We start from the raw sequence: 16,976 nt of genomic DNA, 5'->3' as shown, positions 1-16,976 counted from the left end.
ACACTAAAATTAATACATTACAGAAAGCCATTTTAATTATCCCCAAAAAGTAAACCACATAACATAAACAAGAATAATAACAAATAAAAATAATAATTATTTTCTATAACTTTAAAATTGATAAGTAAACCTAATTAAAAAAAATTAGGGTGATGTGACCAGGGTGGATGCAAAATAGGTCCGGCTATATTGCTCCTCCGTCCCATTCTACAGGGGATTGGTGTGAATGCCCCTGCAGTGTGCAACAACTGATACCGCAATGGTGACCCTGCACCGCCCTGAGCATAGTGGCTGCTACATGGTCCACTAACCCAAGCCAGGAAGAGGTCGGGGAGGCTCCTTAGGAGACAGGGCTGGCTGGGACAAAATGATGGGTAGGAACTGGAGGCTGGACAGGCATCTGGTACCCCAAGCGGCAGGAGCAATCTGGGCTAAGGAGCTGGTCCTGGGGACAGACGTAAAGAGTTGAGGGTGTCATATGTCACTGGTGTTTTTTGGAGGAGGGTCTTTGCCTTAGGGACTGTCCTGATTGAGGAAAGTGTGTCATGTGTTGTGTCCTTGGTGGCCTGGGGCAGTGTGGTGGGGCGGCCCTACAACCATGCACCTTGTACAAGGGGTGATATCTCCCCCACAAGATTGTGAATTTTGCTGCAGAACGGAGGCCCCATGGACATCGCACCATCCAGACAGGGTAAACAGTCTGAACAACACTAAGTGCAGTAATGCTAAACAACAGGAGGCGGAGTCTCTGCTGAGGAGCCCAAAGAGTATACAGCTCAGAACCATTAGGCTTAGGGCACCTTGCGAGACTGGAGTCCCTGAGGAATCAAAAGCGATACATGTCTGTGCCACAGCTTCCAACATCACCACTGCTTTGGCTGCCTACACAAGAGTACATTGCACGATTGGGTGAGTGATCAGGCAACTCGGTGAATCCTCTCTCTAGTGGCTGAGATAGACCAGGAGTTCGGTGCTCTTATATGGTGCATCAATTTATTATCCCAGAGCCCTCCAGTGTTGAGCTCTGGCACAGCACAAGTGTGTGAGCAGCAGCGCATGGAGGAAACAGCTCAGTCATCCCCCGTAGTGTTGCTGGGGTGCCTTGCTAACCTAGGTGGTGATAACCGCCCATATAATCTTCCACCGGGGAGAGGGCTCACTGTCACTGTCATGGCATCTGCACAAGGGAGAAAAGGCTCGAACATCAAAAACTTGCTAAGTTGCACTGCTCCAAGCTAGAAACAACAACACAGGCAAAACCACCATACCCGGGCCACAACGCATGCACACACTACCTATCATCCTTTGCAGAGGACCCGTTGATGCGGGCCTTCATGAAGGAAATCTTCTGTGGCCTGAGAGATTACTTCACTATTTTAAAAGAGGAGATACACCACTCACTATACAGGACATGCAATAGATCAGTGACAGAGTGGGCATACTGGAGGGAAAGACTGAAGCGAAAGATGTAGAAATCAAATTCCTATGACAAGAAGTCCTCACCCTAAAAGAATAATCAGAGGACCTATGGGTGCACATTCAAGACAATGAAAAACACTCCTAGAGGCAGAAAATACAGGTCCCTAAAGCAGCAGAGAGAGATGACATAGAGAGCTACATTAAAAGACTCTTCAAACAGATACTTCTAAACCTGGGTAAGGGTGACATCAGCTTGGATGGCACACAGAGAGTCACTGACCACCCCATCTGGTCAAACAGCAACCCTGACATCCTGACCAACTTTCACAGTTTCCTCCTATTTCAAGATCCTTCACCCTCACACTGCAGAAAAGATGGGACTTTAACCCAGTTACTGATTTGTTTAAAAAAAAGAGTGTCTGTTACAGATAGGGCATCTCATTGTGACTGATCCTCAGATGGGAAAGCGTTCTTCACCAGTAGAAGGCAGTACATTAAACTTTCCACCTCTTGGGCTTGGACAATCCACAGTGCATTGCGGCCTCGAGCATGCAACCCGCTTGATGACACCTGAGCTCTTAACTAGCATCCTAGCCCATTGATTGGGTAGCTTGGGTAGGTACATGCAATCCTTGATTGAGACAGATCATTCTTGTTTTATAACAGGCCACACATGCACGGACAACATCCAAGTGAATCCTCTATCTTGTGATATGGTTAACAGAGCAGGCAAGGGATCTGTATTGTTGTTGGTGGATGCAGTAAAAGCATTTGACCAGGTCTACTAGTCCTTTTTGAGTGCAGTGATGGTCAGCATGGGATTGGATCCGAGATTTATCACCTGGGCCTTCTGTTGCTACATGGGACCCAGGGCACGGCCTATGGTGAATGGTTCACTGACCTCCTCCATAAGGATCGAACAGGAGGCCAGGCAGGGTTGCCCACTGCCCCCCCCTCCTCTTCACACTCTATATGGATCCCCTAGCAATCATACTAGTGGAGGTCAAGGCCTGGGCCAAATCGAGCATAAGTAAGGCTCCCAGTTTTGTATTGAAACCCATTTTTACATATAAATACAGACAGAAAACTATTTTTCCTTTGTCTGTATTGATAAATTAGAAATGGGAAAATGCTGACATTTTTTGGGGCATCCCGGCTCCAGCCCAGGGTTGCCTCACCACACCACTCTTCCTGACCTACACCACAATGTCCTTTTAAGACAAGCTGTTGCTATTGCACACCAGCAGGTGTTGCATGTTAAGGGGGTAGTGGACGCTGTAAGAAGTGCTAGTACTTGACATTTAAAGCAGCATTGTGTCCATGCTAAAATGCCTAATAGCCAAGCATGAGGCGTTAATATGTGCATTAGCAGTCCGTATAACTGATAAAAAGCTTCAAGCAACATCTGGCAGGGCTAAAAAGGTAACCTGTGAAAATCACTAAGTGGCAGCAAGGTAAAGGTGTGCTTGGTGGCAGATGATAAACATTGGGGAATTAAAAAAATAACATAACATACAGGCAGTGTACAACCATGATGCTGACCCCATTTAAAGAAAACATGAAATTCTTTAATTTTTGTAAACTGTGTGCATTCCACATCTGATCTTCCTCAATAAGTTGTGCTTGCTATTTGCATCATGAAGGGTTAGAACGGTGTTAGAAATGGGGTATCTAGCTGGCAGAGGTATACACCCTTGTCCAAGTAGGGACCACAATCCTAGTCAGGGTAAGCCACAACACAATCCAAATTCTCCTGTGCCCACCCTCCGGTAACTTGGCACTGAGCAGTCAGGCTTAACTTAGAAGGCAATGTGTAAAGTAGTTGTGCAAGAACTCATCCAATAACACAGTGAAAATACCATAAAAATACACCACACAGGTTTAGAAAATAGAGAATATTTATCTGAAAACAAATAAGGCTGAAACAATGCAAATCCAAAGTACACAAGCAAAGTTATGGATTTTTAAAGATTAAATCCCACTAAAGTGCTTAGAAACACAATAGTTCCAACTGGGGCTATCACAGCGTCATTGACGGAGTCATTCCCAATAGTCTGAAGGCACAGGAACCGGTCACGGAGTCGCACGGACCACCGGGTACAGTATCTTTGAAAACAAAGAAAAAAAACATCACACGGACACATTGAGGTGAGGCGTCGCTGGGGCCAGTGCAGAGTAAGTCCCTTACGGTGTTCGGGGAGATGAGACGTCAGTTCCGTACAGCGTGTCAGGGGAGACGTGGCATTGGTTCTGTCCGGTTGCAGGGGGAGCTGGTGCGGTGTCGGTGAAAGGCGTCGGTTCCTCATGACCCTGCGGGGTCGATGGAACCAGTCACTCAAGACATGATGTGTTGACTTCATAGTGTCACAATAACACTGCGGGACGTCAGTGGCGTTGTGGCAACATCGGACTTGCATTGCAGGCTTTGGTCGTTGCATACAGCGAGGTCCACAGGACCGGAGCAGGCTGCAGTGTCAGTGCTGGCATCGCTGAAGTCGTTACTGGTGTCGGTGAAATTGGAAAACTAGCTAAAAGCTACTGCATGAAGGCTTTGCTAGTCCTGAGACATCAGAACAGGAGGCAATCTCAATCCTAGCCCTTACAGAGCTCTTATGGGGAAGGCAGAGTCCTTCCAGTGCAGTGAGAGGCCAGCAGGCAACAGGTCAATAAGCAGGGCAGCAGTCCTTGTCAACAAAGCAGTCCAGATGAGTCCTTTAGGCAGCCAGGCAGTTCCTCTGACAGAGTGCAGGCGTAGATGAGGTGTAGATCCAGAAGAGTCTGATTTGGTGTTTGGAGTTTATATACTTAAAATGTCTTTGAATTGGAGGAAACGTCAAAGAGTGGTTTCGAAGTGCACAAGTTCCCCTTTCAGCCCAGTCTTGCCTGCCAAGATCCCTGTGCAGGGTTATCAGTCCTTTGTGTGAGGGCAGGCCACTGGCCTTAGAAATTTAAGAGACCCTCCATCCTTCCTGCCCAGGGAGCCAGATCAATTATGTAGATGAATGCAGATGTGACTGAGTGTCCTCTTTTTATGCCTGTCTGGGTGGAATGCACAAGGGGAGCTGTCAACCAGCACAGACCAGAAGTGGACTGGAGACAGGCTGTTAGGCACAGATGACAATAAGTACAGAGAAATGCCCACTTTCTAAAAGTGGTATTTCTAAATTAGTAATATTAAATTTAACTTCACCAAGAAGCCATGTTTTCTATTGCTATTCTGGCCATACTAAACATGGCAGGGCTACTCCTTCCAGATCAGAATATACTACTTAAAGGTATATGTGGACAGTTCTAATGTTAATCTATGAAAGGAACAGGCCTCACAGTAGTACCAGGACATGTAAAACAAGTAACTACATTTCCTGCCTATTACGCACATAGCACCCTGAGCTATGGGTTACCTCCGGCCTACCTTAGTGGTTGACTTTTTTTTATAGAAAAAGGGGAGTTTAGGGCTTGGCAAGTAGTTTTAAATGCCAAGTCGAAGTGACAGTGAAACTACACACAAAGGCTTTGCAATGGCAGGCCTGAGACATGGTTAAGAGGATACTCAGGTGGGAGGCACAATTGGTGCTGCAGGCCCACTAGTAGCATTTAAATTACAGGCCCTGGGCACATGTAGTGTACTTTACTTACGGGTAAATTAAATATGCCAATTGGGTAGGAACCAATGCTACCATGTTTATGGGAAAGAGCACATGCACTTGAGCACTGGTCAGCAGTGGTAAAGTGTGCAGAATCCTAAAACCAGCAAAGACAGGGTCAGAAAAATGGAAGGAGGCAGGCAAAAAGTTGGGGGATGACCACCCTAAGGCTGTCAGGTCTAACACATAGGTTGCAGGTAACTTTGAGGAGTAATTTTGTAACACAGTGCATGTTTGATGCCATCATAATACCAAATAGTTACAAAAAGAGAGGCTGCATCCCCCATCACCCCATGCTAGAATGCACTGCTTAACATTACCTGCTTAATGTGCCCCAGATGTCTGTACAATAAATGCACACTTTTTGTTTAAAACATAACATTCCATCTTTCTGTGTTTTCAGTTTTGTTTGCTATCTTTTTAAGTGCATGCAGGCTTAAAAATCTCTCTTACATTTATTAGATTTGTTTTATAGCACCTTTATTACCAGTACAGGGTGTTGAAGCACTTCACATCACATACCCATACTGAAACAATGAATCATACATGTGTAAATCAGTGTATACAAATGTTATAATAATATGGTAACACAGTGGTTAGGGTAGACTTTACTAATAATTTTTTTTCCTACCTAAACAAACTCTTTGAGGCAAAATTAGGATAATAAAAGACTGACAAAAAATAGAGATGAATGCATTGTGTTTACTTTATTTGGTGGATATATAGATATATTTAAACCTATAACAAATGAGTGCAAGTGTGCATTGACTATTTGAATAAATGTGAAAAAATACTAGCATCAGCGTCTTCTTCTCTTTTTGCCAAAAATAAATGTGGATAACTACAGATAAAATGACCAACAAATACATATGGATAAACACAGATGGAGATGGCAAAAAGCATAAATACATAAAACCAGAAGCCCTAAGCATAAGTTATGCCTCTATGCGGATGACATACTACTGACCTTATCTGAGCCGAAGGTCTGTCTCCCTGCTGCGTTGCCTGACATTCAGCATTTCAGTGAAGTCTTCAGCTTTAACATAAATACCCATAAATTCAACTGTTAGGTCTGTCCCTGCCACTGGCAACACAACAGAGACTGCAGGCCCGACTCCTCCTACCTTGGATAAAAGGCAGCATTTATTGTCTCGGTACACATAATACTTTGACCACTCACAAAACGTCCAAAGTTAACTACACTCAACTGATTAACCAGCTGAAATCTGACTTTCAGACCTGGCACAGAGCAGGATTGTCTTGGCTGGGTTGCATCACAGCTGCCAAAATGACAGCACTATTGAGATTCTTGTTCCTAGCTCAATCAATGCTGCTACCTCCCCCTCAAGACACACAATAGGGCATTCAACAACCTTTCAATAAATTCATATGGGCAGGGAAGCGCCTTAGACTGGCAGCCAAGCAAATGTATCAACCATTTGAAGAGGGTGGACTGGGAGTCCCCCACATCACTAATTACTATTAAGCATTCCATCTCCGCCATTTGTTGGATTGGCATGGGACAGTAAGAGAAAGACACTGATTCTTTATTGACCAATCAATAGAAGGGATGTACATCTGAAAACCACATCGCCTCCCTGAAAAACACTGGCTGTGGGGTTTGGACTCCTCTCCAATCACCCGAATGACAATAGAAGCTTGGGGTAGGGGAGTAGTGGATAGAGGATTGGTGACTATCCCCTCACCTCTCAGTTCAATATTTGGCAACCCCAACTTTACCCCTAGGTATCAAGAAGGATTCACCAAAAGGCAGGATGTAAAAGAATAGGGACCTGTTTGACCTCAGTGGGCTCAAATCATTTAAGCGAGTCAAGACATATTTTGGCATCCCCAAAGAGTAGCGTTTTCAATAATACCAAATCCACCATTGACTCTCTAATATTGCGGTCAAATAAGGCGCTAGCCGGCTCTTACTCACTCTCGAACTGTGGCTCATCCCTAAACATGAGGATAAACACACCTTTTTGGAGAAATATAAAATTCTTATGGAAGGTCAGGAGGTTGGGAAAACAACAGGTCAATTAAGATGGGAAAAGGAAATGGGAAGGGAGTTCGGAGAACACGAATGGAAAGCGGTTTTCCAACACATAAAAATGAAAGCAGCTAAAGTGATGATTAAGAAGACGCTAATAAAGACAGCTTCCTATTGATTTTAGACACAGTGCATGGAACTCAACAAAAGCTAACACTTGCTAGAGAGGCTGTGGGAATATGGGAACACAGCTACACCTGCTCTGGCATTGTCATAAGCTCACTAAATATTGGGATGAAGTCTTGAATGACTTGGACCTCATATTTAGTAACAAGATCCTCAGACTCCCCGCGTCTTTCACCCTTGAAATCAAAGATCATCTTTCTTTCCTCTTCACTCCATAAAGGCAAATTAATGGTAACTCTAGTATATGTGGCCAACCAGATGATTTTGGGGACCTGGTGAACTGCTACAACTAGTGGCAGCTGCCAATCAACAGGGGTGGTGGGGGGGGGGAATAGTGTGAATAAAAAAGAAAAAAAAGCTTACCTGTGGGGGGAGACGTGTTTGTCTCCCCTCTGTCCTCTTCCTGTTCCCAGGCTCCCAGCAACAGCAGCATCACCAGCAACAACAGCATCATGATTTGTAGGAGTGGCTAGCTTCTCTGCTTGGACTGAGAGTAGGAGCCTGGGCATGTTCTCCACTTGGCTCTGCAATGCAGCTGAGTAGAGAACATGCAAAGTGTGCATGTCAGCTGTACAGTGCACATACCCCTCCTCTGGCCCTCTCACTCCAGATCAGCCCAGCCTCACCCCGCCTCCTGGGAAAAATAAAATGATAATAACGTAGCTTTATTATCATTTTATTTTTCCTTTCTCCACAATCCAGTGGGGCCACGTTCCTCCGCCTTAGTGGAGGAGCCGCCCCTGTACACAAGATTACTCACAATGGTTGTCTAGAATATGGGACTCAATGGGTATGGCAAATATCTCCATGGCACTCTAGCACAGGGGAGATGACTTTGCAGTGCGCTGGAAACCTTGCTCAAAATTCCTGTCTTCAGAATTTATAGAAATTTCCTGCTCCCACTATTTACGATTATTGAGGTGGACTACACAGGGGGAAGGGGAAGAACGACACCAACACAGCACTCATAATGCCACCTATGGGCTATCACTGGCACCATGTCAGGGACCAGATCGAAGAAGGCAGCTGGCTTGGGAAGGTTGAGGGGAGGGGAGGGGAGAGACAGGGGGGGTTTGGGGATGGTTTAGTACCTTTTTTTGTCTTATGTTTCCTTATTTCCTTTTTATCTTACCCACCGGCCAGGTATTGTAGGCAGAGTATTTTGTATTTTTCTTCCACAGAAACTAAATAAAACAAAATTGGCACTAAAGCATAAATTAAAAAATTATTTAAAATTTAACAATAGTCTAAATGATAATATTAGGTTACATATGTCTTTAACTCCCAATTGAAAAAAAAAACAATTAGACAAACACCTTATTTAAAAACAAAAATTAATAAAACAAATGTATTTTAATTAAAATAATTATTCACAAATCACAATTTTAAATAACACGGAGAAAAAAACAGTTTGCAAAATTATGTACTGGAACACATACAAACTTTATAAATATAATAATATTAAAAAATAATGATATTACAACTTTACATTTAAAATGTAAATTTTTTATATTTTAAATATATATATAACACTATAGATTTGTTCAAAACAATTTAAGAAGAGTTTTCATATAAAGAATGACACAATTTAAAACATAACATGACTAAAATATAATGTTTCAATAGACTCCTCATCCTACTTTCCTATGAACCCAATAACCCACTAGTAAAGTTATTATACAAAACAACAAACGTTTCATTTTAAAAACATATATTGATGTGAAAAATACACAAAATGCACCTAAGAAAACAATATAAATTACAGCAATATAGCACACAACAATATTTTTTAACAATGGTATTAATAAAAGTAAAAAAAACGTTTCTTGTGATATTCTGACCGTATATTTTTGATGTCATGATATTTACGACAATATTGGTGTCTAACAATATTCATTCCACAATGTTTTGTTGGCCACTTTCCACATATGATTAAAACAAAGATAACCCCCTTCCAACCACACATCCTACACTGTATAGCATGCTACCAATGTACGCAAGCACTATCTAGATGTTGCAATACAATAGAAAACAGAACAATCTACTAGAATTCCAATACTCCTCCAACTGTTGCTTTAGCAACGTTCATAAAAGACAACCCAACTTTGCTGCAACCATCTTCTAAAGTAGGCAAACTCTTTGACATGGTCTTCTAAAGAGAGAAAAAATATTGACATGATTTTCTATCATAAAGAAAGAAATGATGCCTGAGACGAAATATAGGTAATTGTTGTTACTACTGAAAGAATTATTATGACAGGACCACAAATAAGTCTTATAAAGACCTATCAGGGAAAACACACGCGCTATCTGCAAGCCACCCACCAGTCAAATTTCCACCACCCAGAATCCATGTGTCACATGACTATCGCAGAATTTATGAACAACCCATTCGTCACTAAAAAATGTAACACTTTGCAATCCATGATTCTCACCAGTCCTGTGGTGGAAAAACAAAATCAAGAAAGAAAAAATATGGCTTCAGCTGTCAAGTGATACTACAAGATTAATGTTATCAGTGAAAGCAAAACTGGATTACTGATGACTTCAAATCAGAAATTGATAAAGCCTGCAATACTTCATCAAACTCTTTGAAAATGCAAAGTAGTTATCAAATTCTAACCTGTCTTCAGAAACCACATTCCCTCTACAGAAGTGTAAAGACTCACTGAATTTCTTCCCCAATAAAATATCAGAAAGGGAATAATATTTTCCAAACATTTAAATTTTACTACCTCAATTAACAAAATATCTCAGCCATCTGGTACTATTAGAACCTGTTGCCCATTCAGAAGACAAAAAAAGCAGCTGGCTTTAAAACAGTGAAAATGTAGGCTATAACCCTGGCATCCTTAATCAAATTAACGTTAGACGTTTTGTCAAATTCTGACTCATATAATTAATACATCCCTGACACACGAGATATCCCTTTCCGCCTCAGTCCGAAAAGATACATATGTTTGACAAATCCTTGTCCTTACCTCCAAGTACCTTAGCTACAGGTATTCTTTCAAAACAATCCCTCCTCAGCAAAGTCAAATAAAACAAAAATAATATTTTTTGACATTCAAGTTCTGACCTTTTGTGGGCAATAATAACATGCCACGAATACATAAAATTAAGATTCAAGTAGGGTGCAAGTTTACTGCCAGGCAGCAAACTACAACTAAAAACACGACTAAATAAAACAAATACGAATGTCACATATAGAACTCTGTGTAGGGGCCCTCTATATATTGTTTGTACATACTTCAGAACAAAGTTACAAGTTCCTGAATTATTACACAGCGCTGGATTCCATAGTAACCAGTATTACAAGTAATATGTTAGTACGTATTTATAATGTGACTAAGTATATTTTGTAAAATAGACAAACATTTAGCCCTCATTCCAACCCTGGCGGTCATGGACCGCCAGGGTGTATGGACACGGAAGCACCGCCAACAGGCTGGCGGTGCTTCAGTGCCCATTCTGACCGCGGCGGTAAAGCAGCGGTCAGAAAAGGGGATCCGGCGGTTTCCCGCCGGATTACCCCTGGCTGGGCTGAATCTCCATGGAGATTCCGACCTCCTTCCCGCCATCCTGTTTCTGGCGGTTTTTACCGCCAGGAACAGGATGGCGGGAACGGGTGTCGTGGGGCCCCAGCATGATTTTCACTGTCTGCTTAGCAGACACTGAAAATCGCGACGGGTGCAACTGCACCCGTCACACCCCTGCAACACCGCCGGCTCCGAATTATTACACAGCGCTGGATTGCATAGTAACCAGTATTACAAGTAATATGTTAGTACGTATTTATAATGTGACTAAGTATATTTTGTAAAATAGACAAACATTTAGCCCTCATTCCAACCCTGGCGGTCATGGACCGCCAGCGTGGATGGACACGGACACGGAAGCTTCAGTGCCCCATTCTGACCGCGGTCAGAAAAGGGGATTACCCCTGGCTGGGCTGAATTCCCGCCATCCTGTTTCTGGCGGTTGTCGTGGGGCCTAACAGGGCCCCAGCATGATTTTCACTGTCTGCTTGGCAGACAGTGAAAATCGCGACGGGTGCAACTGCACCCGTCGCACCCCTGCAACACCGCCGGCTCCATTCGGAGCCGGCCTCTGTGTTGCAGGGCCTTTCCCGCTGGGCCGGCGGGTGCTCCCTTGGCGGGCGCCCGCCGGCCCAGCGGGAAAGTCAGAATGGCCTCTGCGGTCTTCTGACTGCGGAGCCGGCATTTGGCGGTTCCCGCCAGGCGGGTGGCGTCCGCCGCCCGCCCGGGTCAGAATGACCCCCTTAATGTCCTGACTTTTTTTTGAGTGAAAACTGTCCTATTGGTTTCTAGATATACTAGACGTTATGCATAGATCAACGGTAACCACTACCACACCGGAGCATAAAATATCAACTAACTGCATAGCATCTCAGTGCAATGCGGTAAAAACAAATAGGTCGTGTGATTTCTTCGCACAAAGAGTCTGAGAAAAGCAGAGGAAGAAGTGCCCTACTTATCCAGTACAAAATGGTATTTATCTCTCCTGCTGGCTTTGAGAGCTTTAGAATATACTCTTGGTGACGAAGACCAAAAAAGAAAACATGTAAAAAAAGATGCCCTTATTTTTTTTCTAAAATGATGATTTCTTCATCTATTCTTGTACGATTTCTGAAAGAGGTCTCTTAAGTAGCGTGTGCTGATTAATTGGAAACTAGATCTGCACGTGTCTTAACATCAATTAAAAATTGAAAACATGCGTGGATTTTATGTCGACTTTAATGACCACTCTGTTGATTGTATTCTCAAGATCAAAAGATTTTGCTTCCCCGAGTTCTGTTTTTTTTCAGGCAGCAGAGAACTGGGGTAGAGCACGGGAGGATGGTAGGTTTGGATACTACCTGCACCAACAGACTGATGTACCGTCTTTCTGCCACTCTTATTGGTATCTTTAAAAGAGAATACTGACTTCATTAATTGTATTATTTCTTCTAGAAATAAAACAAAACACAGACATTTAGCGAACTGCTATACAAAACTGAGTGCAAAATACAAAATATTGTGGCCAAAATAACAATGAGAAACAGAGAGGAAGCACTGCATTCATATGCAGAGCTAAACAAACAAGCATTTGCAATGCAATAGGTCTCGCATTTGCTTGAGTTAGAGCTACTGACATTGTAAATCCATAACGAGACTTCTCTTGCCACACAACTTGGTCAACCCTGCCTCTTAATTTCGCCTTTTCCTGCCATATAATTGTGAGGCCTGCATATAACCAAAGCACTTCTACTTACCTTCATCCTCTATCTGCAGCAAAAAATGAAAATGTTGTCAATTAGCATCCTAATTTAAATCTGCCATGCTAATTCCAATAGAATACCACTTTCGCCACCGCACCATCAGAGTTGCTGGTTGGCTAACGCAATTTCCCAAAAAAGACATAAGACAGCCACAGAGGAGAAATAAACTAGAAGGGTCATCAAACATATCAAGAGTGTTCGAACAGTTATAGTGTAATAAGGATGTTAAATTGGCCTGACCATAAGCATGGTTAAAAGCCCACAATACTTACAACAGGTCAAAGCACTTGCGCTCTCAGCCTAAAAAGGAGGAGGTGATGTGTCTTTGTGGGGATGTCTATGTATAGGTGTGAAATGTGTGTCTGTAGATCTATTACGGCAGTGCTGAACGCTAAGCAGAAGGCAAAATAAGTGTTACAGGACCGACTGTACATAACGCGAAGGAGCATTAAATGCAGTGCAGTACTTGAAACTGACATCTCACTGTAGGCACTCAACTATTCCGGTGTGCCTGTTTGCTGCTAAGAACTGCCAGTACCATCCCATTAACAGTATGGCACTCTTAATGGTAAGTGGCGGAAGATGCCCATTTGAAGCACTGAGAAGATTGTCTACACATCGTTGTCTTTGACAGACGACTCTGGAGTAATGTGCCTGCTCCGGTCCACAGCTGGATGTACACAGCAGTAAAGCTGATTGTGGGGTTTGTCGTTGGATGTCTGTCTTGGCACACAAGTAAGGGACACTGCATGACCATTAGGAATGGGGAGTGCTGCACTCCTGTCTCCACCAGGAACGGAGAGCCGTGTGCCAGTGCAGAGCTGTTTGAGAGTAGGGGGGGGGGAGGTGCGCGCTAATAAAGTCATTTCTAAGAATTGGCAGTGCAAATGCATGGCTCTGAGTGGTCGGCTGCCATACCAGTCTGGACTGGGGGGTGGCTGCATTACACTCTGAGCACTGGGCTGGGGGCATAGCGTGCTCTCCTGGCTGTGCCATGCCTGTGCTGCAGTGCAGTTTTTTTTAAAACAACTTTAGTTTTAATTTTATTTGGTGCCGAAGTAAAATGTTTATAGTAGAAGCATGCAGGCGAAGAGTGAGAGTAGTGTGCAGGTTATGTGAATGGGCTTCTAAGCAGATAGTAAGTTTTGTCGTCAAAAGTGAGTTTCAAATGGGTGCCGCATAAATACGAGGTCTAGACTAGTGTCCCTCACTTTATTTGTTTTCCTCTTGGGTGCAACTTACTAGGAACTTAATTGAGGCCCCAATTACAAGTCAGGTGGCCTGACACATTATGGAGTTGGCTGGCAGAGGAGCGGACGGGTCAGTGCAAGGCATTGGGTCCTTGTTGGGGAGCTGTGGAGGTGAGGCGGCGTTGGTGGGAAGCATTGGTTCCTTACAATTCGGGCGGGGTCGATGTCCAGCGGTCAAGTCGCAGTGGCGCAACCTCATGGGGTCGTGGTCGCACCACGAGGTTGCAGGCGCCGCAGCGGAGTCGGGTGTCACGGACATTGGTGACACAGCACTTCGGACTCATAGAGTCGTGGACGTCAGAGAGGCTACAGCACTTGGGTTTTCTTGGTTTTGCACCAGCTTCTCCTTTCAAGGGCCCAGGGGCTGGATTAGGTACCACTTGGCAGGGAAGGAGTCTCAGCAAGAGAGCCCTGGTGCTGGCAGAGTAAGTCTTTGTTGGCCCTGAGACTTCAGAACAGGGGGCAACCTCAGTCCAAGCCCTTGAAGAAACTTCACAAGCACAATACATAGCAAAGTCCAGTCTTTGCCCCCTCTAAGGCAGAATCAGTAACTGCAGGCTGACCCAGCAAAGCACACAAAGGAAAGGGGCAGTACTCCTCCTCCAGCACTTCAGCTCTTCTCCTTGGCAGAGGTTCCTCTTGATCCAGACGTTTTCTAAAAGTCTGGAGTTTTGGGTTCACTACTTATACTCCTTTCTGCTTTTGAAGTAGGCAAACTTCAAAGGAAAGTCTCAGTTATTCACAAAATCCTGCCATACCCAGCCCTGTCTCCAGACACACACCAGGGGGTTGGAGACTGCATTGTGTAAGGACAGGCACAGCCCTTTCTTGTTTAAGTGTCAGCTCATCCCTCCCCACTCTAAATCAGGAGACTCATCAGGATTTGCAGGCTACACCCCAGCTTGCTTTCTCACTGTCTAGAGGGAAATCATAAACAGCCCAACTGTCATTCTGACCCAGACGTGGATTCCACAAGCAGGCAGAGGCACATAATGGTTAAGGAAGAAAGTGCCCTCTTTCTACAAGTGGCATTTGCCAACTGACAAGCTAAAAGCCTACTTTACCAAAAGGTGTATCTTTAAATTGCAAGTTCCGAGACCCCAAACTCTAAATCCCCACCTGCTCCCAATGGGAAGCTGCACTTAAAAGATATTTAAAGGCAGTCCCAATGTTACCCTATGGGAGAGATAGGCCTTACAATACTGAAAATCAAATTTGGCAGTATTTCACTATCAGGATATGTAAACACATCCGTACATATTGTACCTTTAACATACACTGCACCCTGCCTTTGGGGCTACCTAGGGCCTACACTAGGAGTGCCTTACATGTACAAAAATGGAAGGTTTGGGCCTGGCAAGTGGGTACACTTGCCAGGTTGAATTGTTAGTTTAAAACTGCACACAGAGACACTGCAATGGCAGGTCTGAGCCATGTTCACAGGGCTACTCATGTGGGTGGCACAATCAGTGCTGCGGGCCCACTGGTATCATTTGATTGACAGGCCCTGGGCACCTCTATTGCATCTTACTAGGGACTTACTAGTAAATCAAGTATGCACATCAGGGAATAGCCAATTATACATACAGTTTACACAGAGAGCACTTGCACTTTAGCACTGGTCAGCAGAGGTAAAGAGTCCAGAGTACCAAAAACCAGCAAAAACAATGTCCAGCACACAGTCACAACATAGGAAGCAGAGGCAAAAAGACAGGGGGGACTACACCAAGTGTGAAAGGTCTAAAACGTACCATAACAGATTGCTAGAGCAAATGGGCTCTGATGTAAATCCTCTCCAGGCAGTGGGACAGCCCATCACCAAGATCCAGGAAAAACTAGGACAGGCATGGAAAGAGAGGATCTTCTTTTTATCTAATTTAAACAAATTAAGCAGCACAGAAGTGGAAGGGAGAGAACAGAGTAGCAGCTATGGATAATTACCAGGGGCAAGTAGTGCTACTCCTGGGGACCATTTTTGGGAAATTACAAAATTGCAGCAGTTAAATGCTGAGGCAGCATAGATAGATGAAGCGGCACCCTTTATCAAGGGTTTCAGAACACAATTAAAAAATCCCTATGGGGAATGGTAAATAGACCCCCCCCCCCCCCACAAATAAGGCCTGCATTGATTTGACACCTCAAATTGATGCTCAGATTTGAATCAGAGGAGCCAAGAAGAGATTGGGAGAACCTAAAAAATTTGACCAGTTCCCCAAAAAGGTTAAAATGAAAGGTACAGGAATAGAATCAATGCTGATTGGTAAGTAAAGATGTGCATTAAACTGATGAGAGAGATAGAGAAGGAGAAGAGAGTTGTTATGTCTCTATTTTGGATGAAAGGGCCATTTTGTTTTCAATTGTCTGCAGACAGACCAATCTTGATGGGAAATCCAAGGTTGAATAAAGTGAGTGATTTCAGTATCGCTGCTAAAAAGACCCATTTTATGTTGACAATTACCTTAGCCACTGAGAAGGGACCTGCATCAGTTGGTTGTGGCCTTGATTGATTTTTGAGAAAGTGGAAACTTCTGGAGCATATGGAAAGTAGGGATTCTAGAGAATATAGAATAAGGGACATTTTGCATGTCTTGAGAGGGTTTCAATTATGATGAAAACCAGAGATGGGCATCCTTAGTGTCTGATCTTATTGATTTCCTAAACTTTACTATAATACTAGGGACTCATTGGTAATTGGTGCAAAACCCTTCAATAGATTGCCAAAAAGAATGTATTCCATTTACACGAAAATGTTATCAAGAGGCTTGTCTTCTCCCAGAATAGTAGAATACTAGATATTCATTAGTTTGCAGTTCTTTGTAAACAAAGTATGAACAGAATAAGATTTCTGAAAAGTAAAAACAGTTTGCAGACATATTTATTGTTTTCCCCACACCAGGAATATGATTGCCCTGCTGATCTGATTCCAGAACCAAAGTTCCCTCATGAGTGCATGTGTCCGTTTAGAATAAAAGAGGGAGGGTATTGAAGAAATAATTGAATGAAAAAGTAAAGAAAGGGTTTATTTGTCATTCGACATGTCTGGGCTGGGGTCCTCGTTTTTTTCATACCGAAGGAGGATGGCGATAATCACCACTCTATTGATTATGAAGAGTTGAATAACATTACTATCAGTAACCTATATTCATTTCTGTTAACGTAAGTTTTGGTAGATCAAATAAAAGATGTCTGTGTTTTCTGAAAAT

This window comes from Pleurodeles waltl, chromosome 8 (assembly GCF_031143425.1).
Source record: "Pleurodeles waltl isolate 20211129_DDA chromosome 8, aPleWal1.hap1.20221129, whole genome shotgun sequence".
NCBI classification, from domain to species: Eukaryota; Metazoa; Chordata; class Amphibia; order Caudata; family Salamandridae; genus Pleurodeles; species Pleurodeles waltl.
The sequence above is the reverse complement of the archived record's forward strand: the minus strand, read 5'-3'. Positions refer to the sequence as shown.